At 40.0% G+C, this 14,469-nt stretch overlaps 1 protein-coding gene across 6 annotated transcripts in view; it reads right to left on the reverse strand.

The window, feature by feature from the left end:
- DYM (dymeclin) overlaps nt 1-11,817 on the reverse strand; it is a 310,625-nt gene extending 298,808 nt beyond the window's left edge. Inside the window, exons 1-2 of one of the 6 annotated variants that reach the window (XM_032470531.1) lie at nt 11,497-11,758; nt 9,413-9,574 (exon numbers count right to left, since the gene is read on the reverse strand). The gene's annotated coding sequence lies outside the window, so the exon portion shown is untranslated. Of the gene's footprint in view, nt 1-9,412; nt 9,575-11,496 lie in introns of all 6 variants that reach the window. The other 5 variants (XM_032470528.1, XM_032470526.1, XM_032470530.1 and 2 more) reach the window with 5 other exon arrangements.
- Nucleotides 11,818-14,469: the final 2,652 nt, after the last annotated feature.

A 14,469-nucleotide genomic window follows, 5' to 3' on the forward strand; every position in this document is an offset into this window, starting at 1 on the left:
CGAGAGGCTAGGGGAAGGGTACATGGGACTTCTTGGTACTCTTTTTGCAAATTCTTATGATTCTATAGTTATTTCAAAGTAAAAAGTTTTTTAAGATAAAAAATAAACCCAGAAATTGAATCTACATGTCCAAGAAGGGTGCCAATAAATCAGACTAACAGGTACTCTCTGTCACAACAACCAAGTTTATTCTCTCAAGTTAAATCACTTCATCACCTGTATTACTACATGGTGACATATTAGGCGCTCACAGTCTATTTTACTTGGTGTCTTGGAGTGCTCTTTCACGTAGTTTCCCCAAATAAATGCTTTCTTTCAAATCTTATTTAAAACTGAACTTTTTCAATAAAAATGAAATAAGTCATGGTCCTTTGGGGAATCCACATTAACTTCCTAACTCCAGGGACTGTGAGCAGATTTGCCCTTTACCACCTACTCAAAGGCATTATTTTCTTTTTATCAAACCTTCCAAGTTATTTTACTTGTCTAATAATCCCTACAACTCTTGTATACGCCTCAACAAAATTTTTTAAGAACAAACAAAAAAGACCGCCACAGCTTATTGCTCTGTTTATCTGGGCACTCATGACAATTGGCAGTTAGCACTGTGGGCCTAACAACAGTCTACTGGGTAAAAACCTACGTGTGTGGATCAAAGTGGTTAGCTAAGAGAGGGTTTACCAGCATGAGCACTTTAGTTATGAGTTCCCCTGGCGCTGCCAATGGACTCAGTTTCTTCTCTTTGCTTCACTGAAATGAACAGGATAAAAATGACACCAGATAAAAAGAAATGAGAATCAGAACAATTTGTTCTCAACTAAAAAGAACATTATTTTACTTTTCTTGTGGTACCTTAAAAGCAATCAATTAAAAATTCACTTTGGGAGTTTAATTAGGTCCGTGAATGCTGTATTTTCAAAAGAACAAAATTCCATCCCACCTTTCCTAGATAAGACAACAATGAAAAATATCAACAAAGTCTATTAATGAAAATTTAAATAAGATTCGATTTTTCATTTGTATTTTATTTTTTGAATCAGTAATGCACATGGTACAAATGCAAAGGGTTCAAAGGGTATATCGTAAAAAGTCTCTCTCCCATCCCTTCTCCAAACCACCTACTTCCTGAACTCAGAGAAAATATTACTAGTTTCTTAGGTATCATTCCACAGATTCTCTACATATATTCAAACACATACTTTCTCCTTTTTACACAAACCATAACACACTATATGCATCTCTTTATTTTGCTTTTCCCGGTTAATACATACTAGAAATCATTACTTATCTGTATATAAATCACTTCCTCATTTATTTTTACAACTCAGTCACATCCCAGTTTTTAATTCCATTAATCCTATATTGATGGACATGTAAGTAGTTTATGGTCTTTTGCTATTACGAATCAATTTAAGTATCTGGTCCATAAGATATTTCACACTTGTGTAAGTATAATAAATCCAAAGAAACAGAATTGCTGGGTCAAAATTACATGCATTTCCAATTTTGGCAGATATTGCTGAAGGGAAGTAGAATATTCCACCTCAAAATATGCCCCTGGGCACTTTATTTTGAGCTGAGGGCACTTGAAAAACAGCAAAGGCAGGGTGAGGCCTTCTCTGAACTTTCCTTATCTGCCTAAAGGCAGATTCTCCAAAAGGAATCCCATTATCATAAATCATAAGTTGATAAGTTTCATCACCACAGAAGACTGACTCATCACAGGAGGGACGAGAAGTTGACACAACACTGAGGCAAACTATGTCACAAACCACCTTTTCTCTCATCTACTCTTCTAAGGCCCATTCCTCTTTCCTAAACATGATATACACTCCCTTAAGAGGCCTACATTCCACCCCTACCCTCCCTTCCCTACTGAGATGATGCTGAAACCTGAATTCTAAGCCACCTTGGGAGTTACTCCCTTTTCCCTAGGTATCTCCTGTGTATACATGAGGTACACATGCTAATAAACTTCCGTTTTTCTCCTGTTGATCTCTTTTATTACAGGGTCCTCAGCTAAGAACTCAGAAGGGTATAGAAAATCATTTTTCCTCCCCTACACTGCCTAGCTGCCTTCTTTAGAGGTTGCCAATTACCACTCCCTTTAGCAATGCTTGTTTCTCCACACCACAGCCACCACTGTTGAATTAAACTTTTTGATCTGTGCCAACTGATGAAAATTTTCACCAACAGGTGAAAACAGTTTTCAGTACGGTTTTCATTTGCATTTCATTCCTCTTGCTGTGAAAGAGGCCATTATCTGTTCATATCTTTTGCTTATTTTCTATTGATTTATAGGAAATAAATTTAATTTTCAAAGCTGCTAGGATAGATCACAATGTATTAAAAGTAACTGCTCAATCCAGGACCAATACAAAATCTGGGGAAAACAATATGAATAAAGCCCGCAAGCTATAAGAAGAGACAACAGAATATTAACAAAGAAAACCAAGACGGTCAACTGAGCATAAAACGCAATGCCTCCATCCTGTTTTCCTCACCAAACCCTAAAATAATGCAAAAAAAAATTTTTTTAATTGTCAAAAATTACACAGCCGTGCTCAGAAATTCACAGGAAACCAGAAGCTGTAAAACATTTGGAGGTGAGCTAAAAAGGAAAATGGGATAAATAACAAGTTCATACTGTACAGCACAGGGAACTATATTCAATATCTTGTAGTAATTTATGGTGAAAAAGAATAGGAAAACGAACATATGTATGTTCCCATATGACTGAAGCATTGTGTGGTATACCAGAAACTGACACAACATTGTAAACTGACTAGACTTCAATAAAAATATTTTTTAATTAATTAATTAAGGGGCATGGCATCTAGGACAGGCCAAAAGCCTTCAATCAAGGGCACCAAAAGTATGAACAGCAACCCAGGCCAGAGGCAGAAGGCCAGAGCCCAGGGCAACAGGCCTGGCCAGAACACCCTGCCCAGTCACCCCTGCCCTCAGTCCCCCAGCCAGCAACAACCAGGTACTGTCCGCTGAGAACACAGAGTGACGGCGGCACCCGAAACAGCTGCAATGCCGAGGAGGAACAAGTGCAGCCAAGCAGAGAAGTCCAGCCACTGAGGTACTCTGACTCTTGCCAGAAGGTTCTACCTACTTCTTCCCCCTCACAGAAAGCAAAGTAGTAAACTGAGCCCCAGTGCATCTCTTTTGCATCTGATTCATGCCAAGGATTCCAAACACACACACACACACACACACACACACACACACACATTACTTGCATCCAATGTATTTGGAACTCCCAAGACCCTCACTAAAAAAAACCAGAATAAAATGGAGCCTGAGGAACCCACTATCCAGTAACTTCGCCTCCTTAGAGTCCTCCTGCTCTTCCCTCTCACTGTGCATCGGAAGACGTCCTTGGCTTTCGGCTCTTCCTTCTCTCAATTTGTCAATAACTGAGCCTATCTCCTGGTATCACTAGTGGCTTCCACGGTATTACTTTCAAACCTCTCCTAGTCCCAGTCTCTGACGAAAATGCCAGTTCTATCTATATGTTTAAAACAAAAAATTTTTAACTTAAGGATAATATTATATATACAATTATATTTTATATATATCCAGTAACTTTGTGGATATCAATGCTCCTTACATAAATCTATACTAGAAATAAGAAGCATGCAACTGCTGATGCTTTTAGACCTATCTTTCAATGACCTATCTTCAATGCAATGTAGTTAAGAACTCAATCTTAACATGCGCAAAACTGACTCCATCCTCCCTCCCCAAATCTCTCTCTCACCATCCCACTACTCCCCTAAAGTTCCCATTAAGTAAAAAACGACCTTGAAATGCTATTTTTCTTTAGTGCATATGACATATCTCCAGAGGCAGACTATTTCTGAGAGGCATGAATCAGGCTTTGTATTTCCTTCCTGTTCCCAACTAGCCTACAGCACACTGCCAGAAAATAAATTACTTAAAAAATACTGAATAGCCGAAGTCCCATAGCTAAAAAATATATGAAAAGATCTTCAGTATAAATTAGGAATAAAATACACTAATTGATACAATAAAGTATTATTTTACCTATCAGATTAGTACAGGTTAAAAAAAAAAAAAACCTTAACAATGTGAGACTAATTAACAGGCATCCCCACCATTAGTGTACAGGTATGAGACAGCATCTGTCAACATTTTAAGTGTACATACGCTTGGTGCCAACAATTTTGTTTTCCCTTTTTCAGAAATGTATATATGTATGTGTGTATACACACACACATTTGTACTCAACAGACTGTAAGGCGAAACCTCATTGCTGAAACAGGAGCCCAGAGAAACAGTGGGCAATGATCACTAGCCAAGGGACATGATAAACACTACAGGTGCCATTAGTCTACCAAGTAATGGAACATTCTCTAAAAGGTTACTATGTTCCAAGTGCTATATTAAGTAAATACAGTTGGATATTCCACCCCAGTGAAATAGAGTAATGAAAATAAAAAGGAATAAGCCCACAAGTGTAAGATCAGAGGAGGTGTGGAAGATAGAAAGGTGACAGAGAAGCAGTAACTGAACCAGCAGAGCTAAGGACGCCCCCAACATGCAATGCCTGCCAAAGGGGATGCTAATAAGAAGGAGGCCAATCTACCCTATGGAACCCCGGGAAGGTTGCAGGGAGACCGTGTGCATTCTCTGGAGAAATCTGACTGGAGAGTCTCTGGACTCTGAAGCCAAGGTTGGAGAGGGTAATGAGGTAGAGGATGAAAGCAGGGGAATGAAGTTAAAGTCAGCTTTGGGTTACACAATCATGTTTCCCAGTCTCCGAGGTGGGAGATTGGAGGCTTCTTCTCAAGAGGAACTGAAGGGAGACCCAGGGAAAAGATACAGGCATTTGGGATTCCCCCCATTTAAAAAGCTAGCTTGCCACCTACAGAAATGCCCGCCACTCATCAAAATCCACTCACACACAGAACTTCCAATCAATGCTGGGAGTTTCAGTCTTAAGAATGGTCCACCAAAAATGATTAGGCTTGTGAAGAAAGCCTCCAACATGAAACAAAGAAATGAAAATAAACCAAAGAAATTAATCAGAAAACAGATGATTCTAAGAAAAAAATTTTAAACTAATATCCTCAGAGAGAAAATAAAAACAATGAGTGCAAACATTTAGGTAGCACCTACTGCTGTCCCCAGGTTCTATTCTAAGTGCTTGACACATATTAACTCGTTTAATCCTCACTGTAACTTATGAGGTAGTACTGTTATTATTCTCACTGCCTAGATCATGGGTTAGCAAATTATGACCCAAGGGCTAAACCTAGCCTGTGGCATGAGGAATGATTTTTATGTTTTTTTAAGTGGTTGGGGGAAAAAAAAATCAGTATTTTGTGACACGTGGAAATCATATGAAATTAAAATTTCAGTGTTCACAAATAAAGTTTGATTAGAACACACCTACACTCATTTGTTTACATCTTGACTAAAGCTGCTTTCGAGATCCAACAGCAAAGTAATTACCGCAGGGACTCAACGTGGTGCACTCATCCCTTTATACTCCTGCTCAGCGCATGACAAATCTCAATGACACATGTGACAATGGCAGCACTTCAAGTGTTACGCATATTGCCATATTTTGATATTTTTAATGACCAGTGGATAGCTCTCACATCAAAACAAGGTAGACTGATGTCATACTTCTAAGTCACAGTGGAGTGTAGATTTTTTTTAATCTAATTAGATGTCAAAGCATTATGTTTATCATATAATAGCATCATAGCCGTGTCAGAAGAATACAATATAGGAAGACATTAGCTGAAAATGAGGCTGCAACCAAAGTAAGATTCCGAATGGCTCATTTGTTAACCAAGCAAGGAAAGTCATTTACCAATCATGAGTTAAATTGCACTTGATTTCAGCAGACAAAGAAATGTGTCTAGAGAAAATAAAATGTCTTTAAGACTTGTCTTTCAGTAAAAATATTTGCTCAGAGAAGAGTCTGTACAGGACAATTACAGCCATAAATGTTTTCCAACGATAGCTGAGAAAATACTAATTCAGTACAACATGAAGTGGAATCTGCTAAGATATACAACAGATAATGGTAAAAACATGTTTGAACCAGAAAAAGGCTTAGCTAGGGATTTCAAAATGTAGAACAGATAAACAAGATTGTACTTTATAGCACAGGGAGATATATACAAGATCTTGTGGTAGCTCACAGCAAAAAAAAAAAAAAGTGACAATGAATATATGTATGTTCATGCATAACTGAAAAATTGTGCTCTACACTGGAATTTGACACAACACTGTAAAATGACTGTAACTCAATTAAAAATGTTTAAAAAAAAGATAAAAGAAAAAAACCACAAATGGTCAACAAAAAAAAAAAAGAAAAGGCTTAGCTGGACAAGTTTACAAACCTTGTAAAAATGCAAGGTGTTTAAAGACTATTCATTACTCATTGTACTATCTATCAGTAGGTACTCTATAAAATATGTGAATCTAACACGTTATTGAACCAGTAGTGTCAACAATTAACTTCATTCACTCTCATGAACTTAACTATCAGTTCCATGAAATTTTTCTCAGAAATAAAAGCTGAATATCATATGTCCTACCACACAACAATATGATGGCTTAGCAATGGTACAGTTTTATTGAACTTTTTAAAGCTCAAGGTTGAGACAGGAATTTTTCTGAACAATAAGAATCCCTCTCAACCAGTTACTGAACAGTGAATGGCTGTGGAAATCAGTTTTTGTTACAGATTTGGTATTTCTCAATGAATTTGACCAAAAATTAGAAGGCCAACAGCACTTACATGTAAAATCCATACTGAGGTAAAGTCATTTCAAGGACAACTGACATTGTCCGAATCACAGATAATGTCAAGCTGCTTTATACACTTCCGATGCTATCAAAAATTAAGACTCAAGTTCTCCACTGTAACACATGTATGTGGTAGATGTATTTTCCAAAGTCAAACTACAGTTCCAGCAGCATCTTTCAGACCTAAATACAAATACTTTCCACATTTCAAAAACCATTTAACTGTGCAACAAGGAGCTTCCTGTAATTCTCAATTGGAAGTGATTATTCAATAATGGAATGAAAGGTAAATATCAAGAAATGAATCTAACAGAATTCTATAGATGCCTTCCAAGCAATAAACACACTCTATGAAAACCATGTTCATAGACTGCTATCAGTATTTGGCAATACTTATCTGTGCAGGAAGATATATTCCAAGATGAAATACATAAAATCTTACAAATCAGCATTAAATATGAACATCTGTAATCAATTTTGATCATAGGAAACAGTAAGTTTAAACTCCAATTGAGTAAAATGTTATCCCTTCTCCCCCAAAAGAGATTTCATTCTTCTCATTAGCAAAACTTTATTACAAAAAAAAAGTTCTCAATCATTATTACTATTGTATTTTCAATTTCATCAATAAAAATACTTGAGGAAATTTTTTCTCCCTTGTAATATAAGTACCTATATAATAGTCTTCATTTTCCTCTGGACCCACAAAGCTTAATTTTACAATCTAGTCCTTTACACAAAACATTGGCCAACTCTTGACCTAGAAGAATAAACTGAGGCAAAGAAACATTAAGTGACTTGCCCAAGACCAAGACTAGAGTTAGAAAGTGACAGACCAGGTTTCAGACCACGGCGGGCTGAGTGCAGAAACCAAGCTCTTAACCACTATATCACACTGTTTCCACGAACCAAGAACAAGATGTGATTGAAAAAAAAGTAAATGTTCAAAGAACAAGAACAGACACTTGAAATTAAAAAGTGATTTAAAAATTCAATGGAGGAGAAAGAAAAGGTCAATGAAACTCCCATAATCAAGAACAAGAAGAAGAACAGATGGGAAACAGGAGACAGAAAATTCAAAGATCTGTTTAGAAGGTCTTAACAGATTAGTAACATGAGTTCCAAACAGAAAACATGAACAAAATAGAAGGGTGTGAAGTCAAGTTGGAACAAGGTCTGAGACTACTTTACATGCACACCAGCAGAGACCGCGAAGCCTCTGGGACAGGGATGAGAAACAATTCACTGCTCACAGCAACAGCAGCAGCCAGAGTAACATCTTGCATCAGTTTCCTGGGCCCCAATCCCCATAGGTCTTGCAATGTATTTGGTAAAAACCAGTTATATGTTCTGGAAAAAAACAGCAAACAAAGTTGGGGGGGCACGGGAAAACAAGGTAAACTACTCAGCTCAGCAGTGATATTTACACAGTCACAGAAATGTAAACACTGAACAGTAAGTTAACCAAAAATTCTTAAGTGTCTATACTGGAAGGGCTGGAAGATGGGGAGGACGAGGACCTCATCTACCATCACACAGTCAACGGGCGTTACCTGAAATTGATTAATCACAAAGTAGCCATTTAGATATATTTATAAACACAGATAAAAGTAGTTATCTCTGGGAACCAGACTAAAAAGGATAATATGCCTCCTGGTGTTATCTTTTCTAACAATTTGCAAGTATTACTTTAAGTAGAAATATTAACTTATAAATAAATTGGAGAGTGGTATGCTAAAACACACCACCATCAGAGAGCCAGGATCTTCACACTTGCAGACAGCCAAGACCTCAAAAGCTAAGGTGGAAAGTGGAAACCCCTCAGGAAGCAGGATACCAAACTACAGGACTTCCTGAAATCCTTTCCACCTCTAAAGAGTCAGTCTTCTCCCCATCCTGGGAAAGGAAGAGCAGAAACAGCCATCCTGCCCCTCTACTTTTCAGGCCCAGAGCACTCAACCATGCCCAGGTCAGCTAGTCACATAAGGAAAACTCTAGAAGGGAATTCTAGCCCAAGTCTCATAGTAGCTCATTCTTCCTGAAAATTTTCTCTCACTTTGAGTCTTCCTGTTGAATTGGAGGTGCCTCTATTAACCACTGGGACCTCTACCCTCACACCCTGGGCGTGGGAACCATCACTGCCCCAGAGTGTCCTGTGTCATCAAGTAGCAGCTGAGCATTATATACACTGTGGTTACAAGTATACAATACCTTGAAAACACGAATATGAAAAAGACTGAAATGAAATACAGAAAAACTTTACACATTGATTTTATACTTAATCCCTTCTAAAGGCCTCATTTTACCAAAGGCCTCATTTTACCAGGTATTTCCCATATATTCGATTATAGTCACTAAAAGGAAAATGGAACAGTCCTCTCCAGCACTAACCATCCCCACTATCTACAGAGTGAAAGACGGCACACTGCATTCGTGGTAGCAGACAAAATCACCTATTTTCTTAAGTCTCAACAAGATACTGTGGTAGGCAGAATAACAGCTTCCAAAGATGTCCACATCCTAATCTATGGAAACTGTGACTCTGCTATTTTACAAAGCAAAAGGAACGCTGCAGGTATAATTAGGTTAAGGACCTTAAGACGGGGGAAATTACCTTGAATATCCACATGCACCTGAACTAATCACATGGTTCCTTAAACGTGGAGAACCTTTCCCAGCTGTGGTCAGATCAACTACAGAAGTCAGCTGCAACACTGCTGGCCTTGAAGATGGAGGAAGGGGGTCACAAGTCAAGGAATCTGGCAGCCCCTAGAAACTTCCAAAAAGGGACACAAGCTTTAAACACTGACTTTAGCCCAGTAAGACCCATTTCGACCTTCTAAAATACAGAACTTTAAAATAGTAAGTTTGTATTGCTTTAAGCCACTAAATTTGTGGTAATTTGTTACAGCAGTCACAGAAAACTAATATACACATTAAACAACTTCTAACAATATGTGATATCACCTAGAGGAGAGAAGAATCCTCCAATTGCCCAAATATTTAGACCATTATGAGACACAATAGTTATTTGTGCACTTTGTGGTGTATTTCACTCCTGTTTTTCTCCTGCTCTCACAACATTCCAACTGTTGGAGAGCCAGCCAAAATGACAATTCTTCAAACTTCCTATAGAGGGATGAACCGTGTTAACCAAGAAAATGGGTCAGGATAGTAGGACTGACTGGAAAAATCAGGAAACAATTACACAGTATTTTTCAGTCAAACATCATGATGTCTGTACTTCTGACTTCCTTTGTATCAAATGGATACCACATTTAAAAATAATAAGTCCTTCTAGATATTGATATTAAGAGCTTACTATTAACTTTTTAGGTGTGATAATCATACTGTGGGTATATTAAAAAAAGATACTGACTCAATCTTCTATAGACATATGCTCAAATATTTACAAATGAAATGGAGTGGGGATAGGAATGGATAGAGGCATAGATGGAACTAAATTAACCTGAGTTACTAATTGAGTTGGGTACTGGGTACTTGGGGGTGTATTATATTATCTCAGATTGAACCTTTCCAAATTTAAAAGACACAAAAACAAAGTCCTTGACCTATTTATCATAATGATACAGATTTCTTAATATACTTAATAGTTGGAAGTCCTTCCTGAAACACAGCCCCACCTCAACTTTCTGCCACTTAATCCCCACCTCATTTTGCCCTATTTACTAACTCAGTAAGTTTCAGGAAGTCACCTAACCTCAAGAAGATTGTCTTCATCTGCAGAATGGGAATATTTATACTTGCCCAGTCTATCTCTGACTTGCGGAGAGAATTATCTAAGATAAAAACTACAAAGCAATATAACCATTCTAAAAATCTATATATTTACAAATTTCATGCTCAACAGCAATCATTCACCTATTCTTACAGACCCTCTTTCCTTCCACCTCCAGTTCCTCTTTTGAGCTCCCAATTCAACAGCCCAAACGCCAGGATCCCTCTGAAAGGTACCTAGTCCATCTATCCTGTGTACCCCTTTGCTGGCCCTATTACAATCATGCCATTGCTTCTCTATATTTCAGGTCTTTCATCCTATCAGCTTTATTAATCCACTACTGTCCCCAGTTCGCAAATATCCGGCTAACCTCCCACCCTCTCTCACCTTTCAGTTAAAACATAATTGCTAGTTGCCAGGGAGTGGGGGAGGGAAGAATAAGGAGTGACTGCTAATGGGTACAGGTTTCTTTTTTGGGTAATAAAAATGTTCTGAAATTAGATAGTTGCACAACCCTGTAAATATGCTTTTTAAAAAAATACTGAGTTATACTTCAACTGTACTTTTAAAGCGTGAATTTTACGGTATGTAAATTACATCTCAACAAAAATGTGCATGTCAAAAAAAAAATCAACTTATTGCTCACCCCGCCCATCACACGACTATTTGTCAACCTCATTTCCCGAAGCATCGACTTGCTCTTCGGTATCCCCTCCCCAACTCCCAACAGCAGACTCGGACAGAAGCCCCTCTCACCCTCATGATTAACACACCCCCTCACCTCTCGGCTCGAAGTGCCACCGAAACCTGGAAGTGGGGGAAGGGGAGTTGGGGGCAGCTCTCGTGGCTCAGACAGGGTGGCCCCGCCCCCGCTGGCAGAAGGGACCCTTCTCCCCAACCTGCCCGGGGGAGGGGAGGGCGTCCCCAAGCCCGCTCTGACAAGAGGCGGGGGGCCTCACCCGGCTTCCCGGGCCGCGCTGCCGGGGGTGGAGCCACAGCCCACCTGTCTCAGCAGGCGGGGAGATCCGCTTCCAGCTCACGGACGGGCGAGCGGGTGGCAGAGGGGACAGGACGAGCCCTGGTCGCCGCCGCAGCGGGGGTGGCGCACGCCAGCTCAGGCCTCCATGTTTCCACGTCTCTGCGGCTCCGGCTCCGGCTCCAGCTCCGGCTCGTCTCCCGCCCGGGCAGCGTCAGTGCGGAGGCCGGAGGCGGGCAGAGAAGAGGGAAGCGTCCGACAACGCCGCTGAGGACCGAACGGCCTGGCGCGCTCCGGCCGGCGGTCACGTGGCGCGCGGACTTGTGGGAAATGTAGTCCTTCGGGCGTTACGCGTCTCCCCACCCTCCTGCGCCTCCAGGGCAACGGCCGAGCCACGCGGCAAAATCCGGACGCAGCTAAACCTTCCAAGCCTCGTGCTGGGGTCCTGGCTTACCCTACAGCACTTGTTCTGGTACCCTACTTATTAAGGCCCCTGTTCATTCCTACCCAGTAATCACCCCAAAGTCAGGCAATTCCTTGTACGGCTCTGAAGAATTGGGAAATAGGAAAATAATATTTGATGGAGTCAGGTAGCAGGTCTAGAACTGCCTGCAGTTCTGTCAGAAAGGACAGGCCAGCAGGAAAGAGTGTCAATATGGTGCAGTGCCAAAAGTGTGGAATTTGAAGTCAAATGAGCTGTTACCAGACTGACGTCCTGAGTCCTTACTTCACCTCTCCAGCCAGTTTCTCATCTGAAATATATATACAAGATAAATATACAAGGTAGTGATGGTGCTTTCCATACAGGACTATGGACGATGTCAGTAACAGTAATAACAACTCACATTATGGGTTATTTTCTATGCACGATACACTGTTACTTTATTTATTCAAATAACGCCACGAGATAGATATCACTGTTATTTCCATTGTTTTTTTTTTTTCTAGTTCCTTAAGGTGTAAACTTAAGTTGTTGATTTGCCATCTTTCTTCGTTTATAACATAAACATTTATAGCTATAAATTTCCCCCTTGGCACTGTTTTCACTCTGTCCCATAAGTTTTGCTATGTTGTATTTTTAGTTTTGTTTGTCTCAAGATGTTTTCTAATTTCCTTTGTGATTTCCTCTTAGATCCACTGGTTGTTTAAGAGTGTGTTAATTTCTCCAAAAACAGAAGGAAAAAAGGGTGGAGCAAGAAGTGGAGCCAAGTGAGTAGACCAATTGTCTTTCAAAACCTTCTAAGCTGAGCTTTTAATAATTACTGGTTTGCAGTGTCTGGAGTGCCACTTTTCTTTGTTGTAAGCTGAATACAAGAGGGGGCTGACTCTCTTCTTAGAACCTAAAGGGCCAAAAAGGACCTATGCCTATCAGAAGGCCAGTCCTTAAGCAGGATCAAAACTATCCCCCAGATTATTGTTTCAATCCTGTCCAAGAAAAGTGCTCATGTTTCCACTTCCTGGGAGAGAAGAGCAGACTTTGGGGTCAGACCTTGTGTTTGAATTCCAGTTCCATGAGAATGAGTTGAATGATTTGGGAGAGCTATCCTAGTCAGTTCTTAGTTTGTTAGCTCCTGTAACTGACTAGTTTTCTTCTCAGTAAAAAGGAGACAGTTGAACTGTCCCTTTCAAGAGCTACTAAAATGTCAGGGGGAGATACTCAAGTAATTTGTTAATTTACCATTCGATGATTTCTAATTGTTCTGCATTTTTTTCTATTTAGTTCCAAAACATTTAGCAAATGTATCCCCCAAGGCACTGTGGGTGGTGGCTGCCTGCAAGGAGCTCACCAACTGTGAAAGACACAGTAGGTACCCAGCTATCTGTAGTGCAAGGTCACCCACAGAACTGTTGTATGGAGCCTGCAGGGCACAGGGGCAAGAAACCCTCTGAAAGAAGGAAATGGAAGGCTTCCCAGAGGTTGTATTTAAATGGGGTGAAAAGTGTTCTGGTCCCAATTTCCAAAGTCGGGGGAGGGGCGATTCTCCAAAATCAACTGGGTGTCTTATGATTCTATTCAATTCTGACATTTAGAGATAGCATCAGATGCCACAGGTAAGGGCTCAGTCCCACAAGACCACCCTCCATTTCTGATGTCAATGGCGAGTCCAGGTTGTTACCTGTACTTCTGACTGGCTATAAATCAGATTCCCATAACCCCCTCCTTGAGTTTGATTAATTTGCTACAGTGTCTCACAGAACTCAGAGAAACATTTTACTTACTAGATCATCAGTTTATTATAAAAGGATATAATGAGGAAACAGCCAGGTGGAAAAGATGTATAGGGCAAGGTATGGGGAAGGGGCACAGAGCTTCTGTGCGCTCTAGTACACCACTCTCCCCAAATCTCCACGTGTTCACCAACCAGGAAGCTTTCTGGAACCTGTCCTTTGGGGTTTTTATAAAGACTTCATTATATAAGCACGGTTGATTAAATTATTGGCCATCGGTGATTGAGCTCAACTTCCAGCCCCTCTCCCCTCTGCAGAGTTCAGAGGGGTGGGACTGAAAGTGCCAGTCTTCTGATCATGTGATTGTTTCTTCAGGCAACCTGTACCCAAGTTTTGGTGTGTTCAAGTCGCCTCATTAATATAACAAAAGACACACTGCTCTATTCATTTAGGAAATTCCGAGAGTTTTAGGTGCTCTGTGCCAGAAATGAGGACAAAGACCAAACACGTATTTCTTACTATAAACCACATCTCAGTATTTCCACTGCCTTGAACAGGTGGCAACGAACCCCGAATAGCACACAGCTCTCCTTTATCAGAACATACAGTTTTCCAAAAAAGAAGTGCTAAGGGAGAGATTTACAAAGGATTGAAGCTTCTCCTTTGATACAATCCTAAGCATTAAAAGAGCATGGGGAGGGGGAGGGGAGTACCAGCTTTGCACTTTTTATTATATACATACACTTCTGAATTATAATTTTTGGAAAGAACATTCATGATTCATTCC

The sequence above is a fragment of the Camelus ferus genome, chromosome 30 (genome assembly GCF_009834535.1).
Source record: "Camelus ferus isolate YT-003-E chromosome 30, BCGSAC_Cfer_1.0, whole genome shotgun sequence".
Classification (NCBI taxonomy): domain Eukaryota; kingdom Metazoa; phylum Chordata; class Mammalia; order Artiodactyla; family Camelidae; genus Camelus; species Camelus ferus.